This window comes from Nomascus leucogenys, chromosome 17 (assembly GCF_006542625.1).
Source record: "Nomascus leucogenys isolate Asia chromosome 17, Asia_NLE_v1, whole genome shotgun sequence".
NCBI lineage: Eukaryota > Metazoa > Chordata > Mammalia > Primates > Hylobatidae > Nomascus > Nomascus leucogenys.
In genome coordinates this window covers 44688767-44702254 of record NC_044397.1, presented here as the reverse complement: position 1 = coordinate 44702254, position 13488 = coordinate 44688767, and the positions used below count along the sequence as shown (strand labels likewise).

Below are 13488 nucleotides of genomic sequence, written 5' to 3'. Positions count from 1 at the left end.
CAGCCTGGGCAACACAGCAAGATCCTGTACCTATAACAAATTTTTAAATTAGCCAGGTGCAGTGGTGCATGGCTGTATTCTCAGCTACTCGGGAGGCTGAGGTGGGAGGATCACTTGAGCCCAGGAGGTCAAGGCTACCATGAGCTATGATTATGCCACTGTACTCCAGCCTGGGTAACACAATGAGACCCTGTTTCCCCTCACCTGCCCCCCCAAAAAAGAACACCAGGAATTGATGTATTAGGTTGGTGCAAAAGTAATTGCGGGTTTTGCCATTACTTTTAATGGCAAAACCCGCAATTACTTTTGCACCAACCTAATACAAATACCCCAGCTCCCTCAGCCCAAGAGCAGGTTAGTTGTAAATTTCCGCAGCAGGATTAAGCCCCCATCACCCACAGGAGCAATCTTTGTAACACACCCTTTGGAGAGGGGGTGCCTTTCCCTCCCAGTCTTACTCCTCACTCCCCTAGTGATGCTCTCTTCACCTCCAAAATAAACTACTTTCACTCAAACCTTTGTTTCAGGTTCTGTTTCTGGGGGAACCCAAATGAAGACATCTACTGAACCCACTAAGTGCTCCATATTATATTATACTAGAGGTTCCTGCTGTCACAGAGCTAACATTCTAGGAGAGGCAATAAAACACCCACGCCAATAATCACAGTCAAGGAAAAGGACCCTACACCTGGAGGAGTGTGCAACCTAAGGCACACCAGCTCTTCTTCGGTAAGTCCTAGAACCTCCCTGGAGACAGGAGACAGGACAACCTGTTGACATCCCTCCCTCAGAATACCCAGCAGCCCTCATATGCCCGAGCGCAGAGATTAAAGGGAAGAATTCCTCTCATCCAGTCTGGACTCCAGAGCATAGAGCTTCGGCCTTCTCCACGGCTCCAGGTGATGTAAGAGATGATTTAGTACCCAGGGAACGTGCTCGGCTTCTCTCGGTCACAGATGCACCGAGAGTCTGTCCAGGGAGCACTGAGGAATTTCATTTTATGCTTACGCCTAAGCCACATTGGAAATAGCAAAGAGAAACACAGTGGAATGGAGTGCCGAGGTACCTGCACTTTAATGCTTCCTTCTTCTCCTTATGGGAGATTGCACAATACATAGCACAATGGAATAGGGAGCAGAACAAAGAAAACAGATGAAGTCACGGAGTGAGAGAGAAGCAGGGCTGAAGAGGGAGCAAGAAATACAGCTGTTTCTTATGCTGAGCAGCTTGGGCTATGTCGGGCCGTATTAATCATGTAGGCAATTTTCAGAAGAAAATAAAGTTTTGTTACAGTATGTGTTTGTGTCTCCTGGAGGAGATCGTCCAGGGATGCATTGATCAAGCAGCCTCATTTTTACCATGCTGCTGTAAATCTACTTCTGGGGCCTGCCAGGGAGATTACAGTGATTATTGACCGGCTCACAGGCAGTTGGCAGGAATCATCTCATTGACTGTGTGGTGGTCCACAAGACGAGGGCACTCCAGAAGGTCCCTCGGAGGCCCCTCAACCAGAGGCCAGCAGCCATCCTGTGCCTGGTAGTGTGGCAGCTGTCCCATCTCAGCTCATTCTCACCAGCTATACACATGCGTGTGTTACCGGAAAGTGGTCCTGATTCAGACCCCAAGAAAGGGTTCCTGGACCTTGAGCAAGAATGAACTTGGGGTGAGTCTGTAGAGTAAAGTGAAAGCAAGTTTATTCACAAAGTAAAGGAATAAAGAATGGCTATTCCATAGGCAGAACAGCCCCCAGGGCTGCTGGTTGCCCAATTAAATGGTTATTTCTTGATCATATGCTAAACAGGGGTGGATGATTCATGAGTTTTCTGGGAAAGGAGTGGGCAATTCCCGGAATTGAGGGTTCCTCCCCTTTTTAGACCATGTAGGGCAACTTCCTGACATTGCCATGGCATTTGTAAACTGTCAAGGCGCTGGTAGGACTGTCTTTTAGCATGCTAATGCATTATAATTAGCATACAATGAGCCGTGAGGATGGCCAGAGGTCACTTTCATCGCCATCTTGGTTTTGGTGGGTTTTGGCCAGCTTCTTTACAGCATCCTTTTATCAGCAAGGTCTTTGTGACCTGTACCTTGTACTGACCTCCTATCTCATCCTGTGACCCAGAGTGCCTTAAACTCCTGGGAATGCAGCCCAGTGGGTCTCAGCCTTATTTTACCCAGCCCCTATTCAAGATGGAGTCTCTCTGGTTCAAATGCCTCTGACACACGGTGTCAGGGGCACACGTTACACACCCACCAACTCTGTGCATGTCTTCCTGGGGCTGGTTTTTATGATCCTTTGCTTTTAACAGCTTCCGGATTTTGAAATTGAAAAGAAACGAGGCCAGATTGTGCAGTCCTAGCACCATCTTCTCCACCCACAAGCAATGGGGTTACACTGCAATCAAGGATCCGGTCATAAGTCAAGCCTCTTGGCTGGAGCAGGTGACTCCCGCTGGTGAAATGGGGGTATGGGGTCCGCAGTCCTGCCCTTTCATGGGTCCAGGTGGCCATTCAATAAATCACAGGGGATTTCAGAAGCGAAAAGTGCAGCACCGCACCTGGGACCTGTAACCTGGGGCACACTGTTCACACCACCTCTCTTCACAGCTCAGCGTCTTCGTCTGTGAAACTGTGGCAGGCCAGGTCTCACTAACAGCTGAACAGGCAGGCCTCTGGAACAACTGTTTCAGCACTGAGTGGTTAAGTTAAATATTAAAAGCTGAAAGAGCCGGTGTCCTTATACAAGGGCTGGAATGTAACAAAAGCCCACCGAGAGTTTTGCCCCGGCCTTTCCTGGGCCTTGAAGCAGGACAAGATAACGAAGGAATTCCCAACAGGACTCATTTAGGATGAAACAAGTTTTCAGTGGGGGTCTGAAGAAACTCCCCAGACCTCCACAAACAAGTTTTAGTGGGGGTCTAAAGGAACTCCCTCCACGATTTAGCAGGAGACAAGATAAGGGTAATCACCCTCGGCACACGGACCAATGTAGATTAAGTAAATTTACTGAGGCTCCAGAGGAAGGTCTTCAGGACTCACACGTTAGTTATAGATTAGAAGAAGCTAGGCTGGGCGCAGTGGCTCACGCCTGTAATCCCAGCACTTTGGGTGGCCAAGGCAGGAGGATCACAAGGTCAGGAGTTCAAGACCAGCCTGGCCAATATGGTGAAACCCTGTCTCTACTAAAAATATTTTTTTTAAAAATTAGCCAGGCGTGGTGGCAGGCGTCTGTAGTCCCAGCTACTTGGAGGCTGAGGTAGAAGAATCATTTGAACCCGGAAGGTGGAGGTTGCAGTAAGCCGAGATCACGCCAGCGCACTCCAGCCTGGGCAACAAAGCGAGACTCCATCTCAAAAAAAAAAAGAAGCTAATCACTTTATGTCTTCAGATGAATGCACGCTTACATGTGGGCATATAACTTAGAAGGTATACAAGCTGTAAAAACCTTTGTGATTTTGAGTTGGTCTGGTGATATTTTCCAGGCCTTCTCCCTGTACCCAGTTACAGAAATAAACTCTCTTTCCCATTTCATCTGCGTCTTGTTATTGGGCAGAGAGAATATGCAGCCCGACCTCGGTTTGGTCTGGAAACAAAACTGTCAAAATAATCCACCCCAGGGCTAGCTCCAGGCCTCCTGTAAGAAGCAATGGAGATACAGCCTCTGGGAGCCCAGGAAAATGTCCCTGGGGGCAGGAGACAGACTACCTGCTGAACACCAGGTATTGATATGCAAATACCCCCAGCCTCCTCAGCCCTGGAGCAGGTTAACTTCAAATTTCCCCCAGTAGGATTAAACCCCCATCACTCACCTCCCGCACAACACACCCTTTGCTGTGGGGGAGGGTGTTAGGCACTAACTAATAAAGGTCCAGTGTACCAGGCTGGCCCTGCCATTCTCCCCCTGGCTCCTCTGCTGCCTTTTGCATTTCTCTGATGACCACTGGCTGGGCTTCCAGAGCTGTCAGTAAACCCAGACCCCGCCCGCATGACCTACTCAGGGCTCTGCTCCCGGACAGGACCCAGGTTTCTAACCTCACCCAGCTGAACAATGATTCACCTCTCCGGGCCAGAGTCCTCCAAGTTTCACGGATTTACTTGAGAGAAGACAATATAAATGCTGTAATTATTATCATAAAAATCAGCATTCTTTTTGCTGATCATTAAGCTCTGGGGAGGTAGACTCTGCCTTTAAAAGAAATCTCGAAGCCTAGCCTTTTGTCTGATATATTGAAGATGCTCAGAATATCCTGGGTAGATGGAAAGATGGACAGCTCAAGTTTTGTCAGGGGCATGTGAACCAGGGCAACTCCATCTTGAATAGGAGCTGGGTAATGAGGCTGAGACCTACTGGGCTGCATTCCCAAACGTTTAAGGCATTCTAAGTCACAGGACGAGACAGGAGGTCAGCAAAAGATACAGGTCATTAAGACCTTGCTAATAAAACAGGTTTCAGTAAGAAGCCGGCCAAAACCCACCAAAACCAAGATGGCGACGAGAGTGACCTCTGGTGGTCCTCACTGCTATACTCTGATCAGCGCAACGACAGTTTACAAATGCCATGGCAATGACAGGAAGTTAACCTATATGGTCTAAAAAGAGGAGACATGAATAATCCATCCCTTGGCTAGCATATCATCAAGAAATAACCATAAAAATGGGCCACCATTTTATGAGTTGGTCTCATAGAGCACCTTTGGAGCTGCTCTGTCTATGGAGTAGCCATTCTTTATTCCTGTACTTTCCTAATAAATGAGCTTTCACTTTATGCTACAGATTCACCCTGAATTCATTCTTGGGCAAGATCCAAGAACCCTCTCTTAGCTTCTGGATGGGGACCCCTTTCCTGTAACAGTTCTAAGCATTTTCTGCCAGGAGTAGACACAGGCATGGGTTGATACGTACATTACTTCCAATCAGATACCTGATACCCAATAGGGCAGAAAGAAGAGCAGTGAAGGAAGGGAGTGGACGGTTGATGGGAGAAGAGAGAGGCGGACCTCACAGGCCACAGACATGCTAGAGACTGCACAAAGCATGGAAACAGATGCTCCTGCCCCTGGGAGATAACGCTGAATCCATTCCCACTGCAGCCTGAGGACTCTCAGTGTATTCAAACTGCATGGTGTCTGCACATCCCACATGCTGCAGGCATGCAGGCTGGCATGAAAGAAGCCCGTCCCTCATTCTCTCACTCCTGAAGAGCTAAGGGATGAAACGTTCAAGGGCTCAGTGCCAGGGTGGCCTGCATGGAGTCCTCTGGGTGGCCTGGCAACAGCCAGTGCTGGGCAGGAGGATCCAGGGAAGGGAACCATCAGCTCAAACTCTGGCTTCTGGCCCTGTCTCTCTATAATGAAACCTATAGATTCAGACACATTTTCTTCCTCCCTGTTGGCCTCCCAGGCTATAAAAGCCAGGCAATGGGAGGCTGAGGTGGGCGGATCACTTGAGGTCAGGAGTTTGAGACCAGCCTGGCCAACATGGCAAACTAAAAATACAAAAATTAGTGGGGCATGGTGGGGCATGCCTGTAGTCCCAGCTACTCGGGAGGCTGAGGCAGGAGAATTGCTTGAACCCAGGAGGTGGAGGTTGCAGTGAGCCGAGATCACACTACTGCACTCCAGCCTTGGCAACAGAATGAGACTCCATTTCAAGAAAAAAATAAAAATAAAAATAAAAGCCAGGCAAGTAAGAGTAGGCTGGAAGCTTGCAAGGATAAAAGAGATTCCAGATGTGAAAGACACCCAGGGAGCAAAGAGAGATAGGCATGCCACATAAACTACAAAATACCTCAGCATCCAAACCTGGGGGTTGCTGTGTGCTCCCTCTAGCAACACCGACTTGAACCCGGGTTTCACAAATAACAAATTTCCTTTTAATAACTAGTCAGTAAGCAACGAACAGTCCTTTATATGAAAGAAGATTGGTAGCTGGAAAGCTATTTTAAGCTCTGAAGGTCTGGACCAATTTCTTTTTTTTTCTTTTATTTTCTCCCCTTCCCCCACTTTGGAGACAGGGTCTCTCTCCGTTGCCCAGGCTGGAATGCAGTAGCTCGATCACAGCTCACTGAAGCCTCAACTTCTAGGGTTCAGGTGATCCTCCTGACTCAGCTTCCCAAGTAGCTGAGACCACAGGCACGCACTGCCACGCCCAGCTAATTTGTATTTTTTTGTAGAGATGGGGTCTTGCTATGTTGTCCAGGCTGGTTTTGAACTCCTGGGCTTAAGTGATCCTTCTGCCTCAACCTCCTAAAGTGCTGGGATTACACGCATGAGCCACTGCACCCAGCTGGACAGATTTCAATGGCCAAGGCCAGAAAGGGGCTACAGAGAAATTCAAAACCAAGTTCCTTAAGAGCTAATTGGAAAACAGATCTTCTGCAAAGCTGTTGTCATAGAGAAAAGAAAACAGAGACATAGAACCAACCAAGTGAAGTCTCCAGAACAGTGAACACCTTACTGCCCATCTGTCCATCTGTCTGTCCACATGCCTGGGATGCTTCCTTGACTTCTGAAACTCCTCGAGACTAACCACAGTTACCCCCCGCAAGCCACCTCTGGGAATCACTGGAGAGAATCACGGTTGAAACACAAGTAGGTCAAGGACCAAGGCCTCTAGCAGGGAAAAAAATCAAAGCCCAGAGCACCAGTCGGTTGTGTACTCTCAAAAGCAGACCCCTGCCCTCACAGGACCACTTTTAAGGAGACAGCTTGCGTGACCACAGTGTGGTAAAAATGAGAGGTATCAAGACTTGCTTATGGCCGGGCGCGGTGGCTCATGCCTGTAATCCCAGCACCTTGGGAGGCCATGGCAGGCAGATCACTTGAGGTCAGGAGTTCAGGACCAGCCTGGGCAACAAGGCAAAACCCTGTCTCTACCAAAATTACAAAAATTAGCCAGGCATGGTGGGGCGCGCCTGCAGTCCCAGCTGCTGAGGAGGCTGAGACAGGAGAATCACTTGAACCCAGGAGGCGGAGGTTGCAGTGAGCTGAGATAGTGCTACTGCATTCCAGCCTGGGCAACAGCGAGACTCTGTCTCAAAAAAAAAAAAAAAAAAAAAAGACACGCTTGTGACCATTCTGCCAACTTGAAAACAAAAAGCTCCCCAAACATCCCCATCATTGGAAAATAATTTAGGTATGACAGGGCCTAGGAGGCTCAGCAGGCTACAGAAAATGATGATGCTGCTGCTGCTGATGATGATAAGTAACACACAGTGTGGGCTACATGCCAGAAACTGCTGGAAGCTCCCATGTACTAGACTGCCTCATTTAATCCTTACAATAAACCGTAGGAGGTAGGCAGTAGTATCATGCCCATTCTGCAGATATGGAAACTAGGGCTCAGAGGGGTGAATTCACTTGTCCTAAGTCACACAGTGGGTCTGAAAAGTAGCAAGATGGGAACAGTATCTTATGGTGTTTAAACTTCCAAATGCCCCTGCCTGGACAGGCACAGTATGGTGGCTGCAGCAGGCAAACTGCCACACAATTTCCAGCCCAACCACTCAACCACTTCCTATGTGAGTCTTGATTTCTTTTTTGTTTTTGTTTTTGTGACAGAGTCTTGCTTTGTCACCCAAGCTGGAGTGCAGTGGCGTGATCTCAGCTCACTGCCACCTCCGCTTCCCAGGTTCAAGGGATTCTCCTGCCTCAGCTTCCTGAGTAGCTGGGACTGCAGGTATGTGCCACCACACTCGGCTAATTTTTGTATTTTTAGTAGAGACAGGGTTTCACCATATTGGCCAGGCTGGTCTCGAACTCCTGGCCTCAGGTGATCTGCCTGCCTCAGCCTTCCCAAGTGCTGGGATTACAGGCATGTGCTGTCACACCTGGCCAATTTTTGTATTTTTAATAGAGATGGGGTTTCACCATGTTGGCCAAACTGGTCTTGAACTCCTGACCTCAAGCGATCCGCACACCTCGGCCTTCCAAACTGCTGGGATTACAGACATGAGCCACCACACCCAGCCAATTTCTTGATTTCTTCATCTCTGCCCTAAAAGCCCCAACTAGGAGAAGGTCCTCTGCAGCCAGGTGCACCATGCCCATGGCCTGCTGGGGGCAAAGTATTCCCACATAGTATCACTGAGCCGGGTCAGGTTTGATTTCCCTTCAAGGCAGATGTGGGTGAGCAGAAGCCGGCTCCACCTCCCCTGGGGTTAATCAGGCTGGGAGGAATGTAGATAAAGCTCATGTGGGAGAGTGTTCTGCCCCCAAGCCCTGGAACTGAAGAATCCCAGGCAGGGAGGAGCCAAGGTTGCCCTCAGCCTCTCTGGGCCTTGCAAGTCCTGTGCTAATGAGCCACTGCAGCACTTCAGCCACAGTGCACCAAGGCCTGACTCTGTCATCCCCACCATCCCTCAGGGCAGGGACACAGAAGAGGGTCCCCTTAAAGGGGCTGGGCATGGAAGGTGCACCTGTGCACGCTCAGGCGGCTGGGCAGGTGACTGTCGGGCCGGGCAGGTGACCACAGGGCCTGAGCTCAGCCTCCAGCCCTTGTCTCTTGGGTCTGTCTGATGCAAGCGCTCCCCTTTCGAGGGTCCACCTGGGTTTCTCGGTATTGCTTGGCTCACATGGGCGAAACTGTGTGGCTGATCTGCAGGCCTTCCTGGCTGCTCGCCTCAACTCTAGCTCCCAAGTGCAGTGATGCCCCTCAGTCTCTGCCCTAACATCTGCCACACCCAAGGGACGGGACCAATCACCATGCAGTGCCCCACCCCAATCACCCATAGTTCTGGGATATGAGGGCTAAAGCACATTAAACACTCATAACAAGGCAGTTGTCAATGCAATGCAGGAGATGCTAAGTGTCAAACGGAAGTATCTACAACAGCTGTAACAGATGGGCTAAGTTGGACCAGGAAGATGGGGACGGTGAGCTCCAGGCTGGATCTGAATGGATAGATCTCACTGAATTAGACTTGCATGGTCAAGAACAGAGGGAGAAATGAGATGTCAGAGCTCTACTGAGCACAGAGGCACTCTTCCTCGACCTTCCAGGAGAAATCTTTGTAAGCTTGTTTAGAGATTACACAGTAAAGAGCTAGACTCACAGTGGAATGACAGCCTCCCACCGGGCTCTGCAAATTCCTACCAGGCTAATTCCTATTCATTTCCAAAGTGCTCCATAAACATGCAGAAGATCATGAGCATTAATTAACAGAGTCTTTACCGCTGATGAAGGTCCGTGTTCTCTGGGCACTCAGGCCTCTCCACCACATGCTATCCTCAAACTCTCAGAGCTCTGGAAGGCAACATAGGATGGACACTGTGGGATTCTGATGGAAAAGGTAGTTTGAGTCAGAAAACACCACCTTGACATCCTCAAAGTAGCTGCAAGCCGATGAGAAAACCCTTGAGAACTGCAGCACGCTATGGACATACCCATTTTCACATCGTCTCTTTCCACTGCCAGAGGAAATTCTGCCACCAGACACCCTTCCCAAGGTCTCCAGCCTGCCCACCTACCCTGCGGATGTGGGATGTGCCAATTACCACAACCATGTGAGCCAGGACCTTAAAATAAACCTCTCTCTGCTCAACGTCACTAATCATTAGGGAAATGGAAATCAACACTACAGTGAGATACCACCTCACATCCATTAGGATGGCTACTGTTACAACAAAAAACAAAAAAACAAACAAAACAAACCCTGAAAACAACAAGTGTTGAAGAGGATGCGGAGAAATTGAAACCCTTGTGTGCTGTTGATGGAAGGGGAGGATGTTACAGCCGCTGTGGAAAACAGTATGGTGGGTGGTCCATTAACAATAGAGCAGCAAGTCCACTTCCGGGTATATACCCAGAAGAACTGAAAGCAGAGTCTTGAAGAGATACTTGTACACGCATGTTTATAGAGCATTATTCGCAGCTAAATGTTGGAAGCAATCCAGGTGTTCATCAATAGACAAATGTATCAACAAAATGTAGTATATGGAGTCAGCCTTCCTAATCCACAGGTTCTATATTTTCATATTCAACCAACCACAGAGGGAAAATATCCCCAAAATAAAGATAAAAAATAACATAGAGCCAAGCATAGCAACTCACACCTGTAGCCTCAACTACTTGGGAGGCCAAGGTGGGAAGAGTGCTAGAGGCCAGGAGTTCAAGACCAGCTTGGGGAATGTAGTGAGACCCCATCTCTAAAAGTAAAAACTAGCCAGGCATGGTGGCACATGCCTGCAGTTTCAGCTACTCAGGAGCCTGAGGTGGGAGGATTGCTTGAGCCCAGGACTTCAGGGTTGCAGTGAGCTGTGACCGCACCACTGCACTCCAGTCTGGGCAACACAGCAAGACTCAGTCTCAATAACAATAATAATAATGATACAAGATCAATAAGCATAACAATTATTTACATGACATTTATACTGCATTAAGTATTATAAGTAATCTAGAGATGATTTAAAGTATATGTGAGGATGTGCGTAGTTTACGTACAAATATTATGTCATTTTATGTGAGAGATTTCCTTGAGCTTCCAGGGATTTTGGTATCCAAGGGGGGTCTGGAGCCAATCCCTTTCAGATACCAAGGGATGGCTGTGTATACATAAAAAGGAATATTATCCAGTTTTAAAAAGGAAGGAAATTCTGCAATATACTACCATATGGATGAACTTTGAGGATCACTAGGTGAAATAAGCTAATCACAAAACACAAATCTTGTATGATTCTACTTAACAGGAGTTACCTAGAACGGTCCAATTCATAGATAGAAAGTAGAAAAGAGGTTATCAAGGGACAGGGAAGGGGGAATGGGAAATTATTGTGACTGGGTACAGTGTTTTTGTGTCAGATGAGGAAAACGTCCTGGAAATGGATGGTGGTGGCAGTTACATGACAATGTAAATGTGCTTAATGCCAGCGAACCCCTTAAAAATGGTTAGGATGGTAAATTTTATGTTATGTATGTTTTAACAAAATAAAAAATGGGAAAAATAAAAAAATTCATTCTCTCTCTCTACCCCCGCATCCCGCCCCTGCCCAATTCCTTCTCTTTCTCTAGGGAACTCGAATGAACGCACTGCCCTTTAGTTTGGAAAAGAAGATTACACCAGATTGCGGTGTCACACCTCATCAGAACCTTGTCATTGCAATCTCTCCTTCCCGTCACCCTCTGACCAGGAGGATCACCTCATTTCGGTTACTGCAGTGCAATTATCTCAAACCCCCATGGCTTGTCCTGGACCTCACTGACACCCAGAACAGCTGCACTTGGACCACCTTTGACTTCAACAGTCATAATCTCTCTTCATCCCAGTTCTCCAGCCTCGTAGTCCCAAAACTCTTACTCTTAAGACTTCCAGGCCCCAGGACACTTGTTTGTTTTGTTTCATTTCTGTTTTTTTGAGATGGAGCCTTGCTTTTGTGGCCCAGGCTAGAGCGCAATGGTGCAATCTCGGCTCACTGCACCCTCCGCCCCCTGGGTTCAAGCGATTCTTCTGCCTCAGCCTCCCGAGTAGCTGGGATTACAGACATCTGCCACCACACCCGGCTAATTTTTGTATTTTTAGTAGAGATGGGGTTTCACCATGTTGGCCAGGCTGGTCTTGAACTCCTGACCTCAGGTGATCTGCCCGCCTCGGCCTCCCAAAGTGCTGGGATTCCAGGCCTGAGCCCCCACGCCTGGCCTGCTAGGCAGGCTTCTTTCTGTTCTAGGTCAGAACCCTGGATTTCATTACCATTCACTGTCCTCTACCTTTTGCCAAGTTCCTTGGGCCAACCTCCCTGTCCACAAGGGATTGTGCCTCCTACTCCACAGAGAAATCAACACCATCAGCCCTAACTTCCACATGTGGTCCACAGGTCTGCAGCATCCACAACAGCATCATCTGGGGGCTTGTTAGAAATAAAAATCCCTAGGACCAAGCCAGGCGTGGTGGCTCACGCCTTGAATCCCAGCACTTTGGGAGGCTGAGGCGGCGGACCACCTGAGGTCAGGAGTTCGAGACCAGCCTGGCCAACATGGTGAAATCCCACCTCTACCAAGAAATATAAAAATCAGCTTGGCATGGTGGCACACGCCTGTAGTCCCAGCTACTCAGGAGGCTGAGGTGGGAGGATCCCTTGAGCCCGGGAGGCAGAGATTTCAGTGAGTCAATATCACGCCTCTGCACTCCAGCCTGGGTGATGGAGCGAGATCCTGTCTTAAAAAAAAAAAAATCCCCAGGCTCCTCCCAGACCTAGGGACTCAGAATCCCTGGAGGTGGGGCCCAGCAATCTACCGCTCATCAGGCTCTCTGCGTGGTTCCTGCACACTGGAAATGGGAGAAGCACTTCCCTCCTGCAAGCTTACCTACCTCTCAACCCATTCTTTGTCTTCACCTCCTCTCTTGATGGAAGCTGAATCCAGGAGTTCAAGGCTGACCCCTGCATCCTTACTGTGGATCCCAGCCTCCTCCCACCTCGGAGCCTTGCCTCGTCCATCACTCTCTCTCTTGCATCTTCGCTCTCCCTCTGCCGACCTTTTCTACTCAACTCCCTCCCATTTAAGTAAAAAATTGGGTTGGTGCGGTGGCTCATGCCTATAATCCCAGAGTTTCGGAAGGCTGAAGCAGGAGGATTGTTGAGACCAGGAGTTCGAGACCAGCCTGGGAAACAAAGCAAGATCCCGTCGCTACAAAAACATTTTAAAAATTAGCCGGGTGTGGTGTTGGCTACTGAGAAGGCTGAGACAGGAAGATGGCTTGAGCCCAGGAGTTCAAGGCTGCTGGGGGCTATGATGGCACCACTGCACTCCAGCCTGGTCAACAGAACAAGATTCTGTTTCAAAAATAATAATAATAATATTAATAATAATGAAAAATAAGTAAATAGTCTCTTTTTCCACAGCCTTAATTGGCTTAATTGCCACGTTCCCTTCCCTTCCTGTCTCGCTTCTTTACCTCTCATTCATTCCTCGCTTCACCCAGCATTTGGCTCCTGTGCAACCTATTTTGCTAAAACTGCTCTTGTTAAAGTTTCCAGTGACATCTACTCTACATGGCCAGAATGGAGGGACCCTTCCCAACCTCATCATCACTGATGATCCTTTCTGCAGTATGCAACACCGCCATCCCTCTCCTTGTATAATCGCTATTTCCTCTCAGATCCTGGACACTCAATATTCCTCCCCCATTCCTATCTGGGCTTTTTCTCCTCTGGGATCTGCCCTGGCCACTGGTGTTGGTGCACAGGTTACCCTTTTCTTTAAATTCCCCAAATCCTCAAGTTCCTTCTTTTGCCCTTTGCTGTTCTCTCTTCATAAACGGGTCCTGGGTGACCTCATGCAAGTCTACAGCTCCAAGTACCCTGGCAACTCCCAAAACCACATCTCTAGTCTGGACCTTCGTTGAAACTTCAGCTCCCCCTTGTAAATCTCCACGTGGAGAGCTCATAAACATCCCAAATTCAGCATGCTGAAAACTGAAACCTGCTCTCTTTGTACCACCCTGTCTTTGCTGAAGGCCACCACTCTGTCTCTTCAGGAGTCAAATTCAAGTCATGA

At 48.5% G+C, this 13488-nt stretch overlaps 1 protein-coding gene across 1 annotated transcript in view; it reads right to left on the bottom strand.

Moving 5' to 3' along the window:
* Positions 1-13488, bottom strand: part of GALNT17 (polypeptide N-acetylgalactosaminyltransferase 17) — a 585735-nt gene that overhangs the window by 321109 nt on the left and 251138 nt on the right. The window lies entirely within an intron of this gene.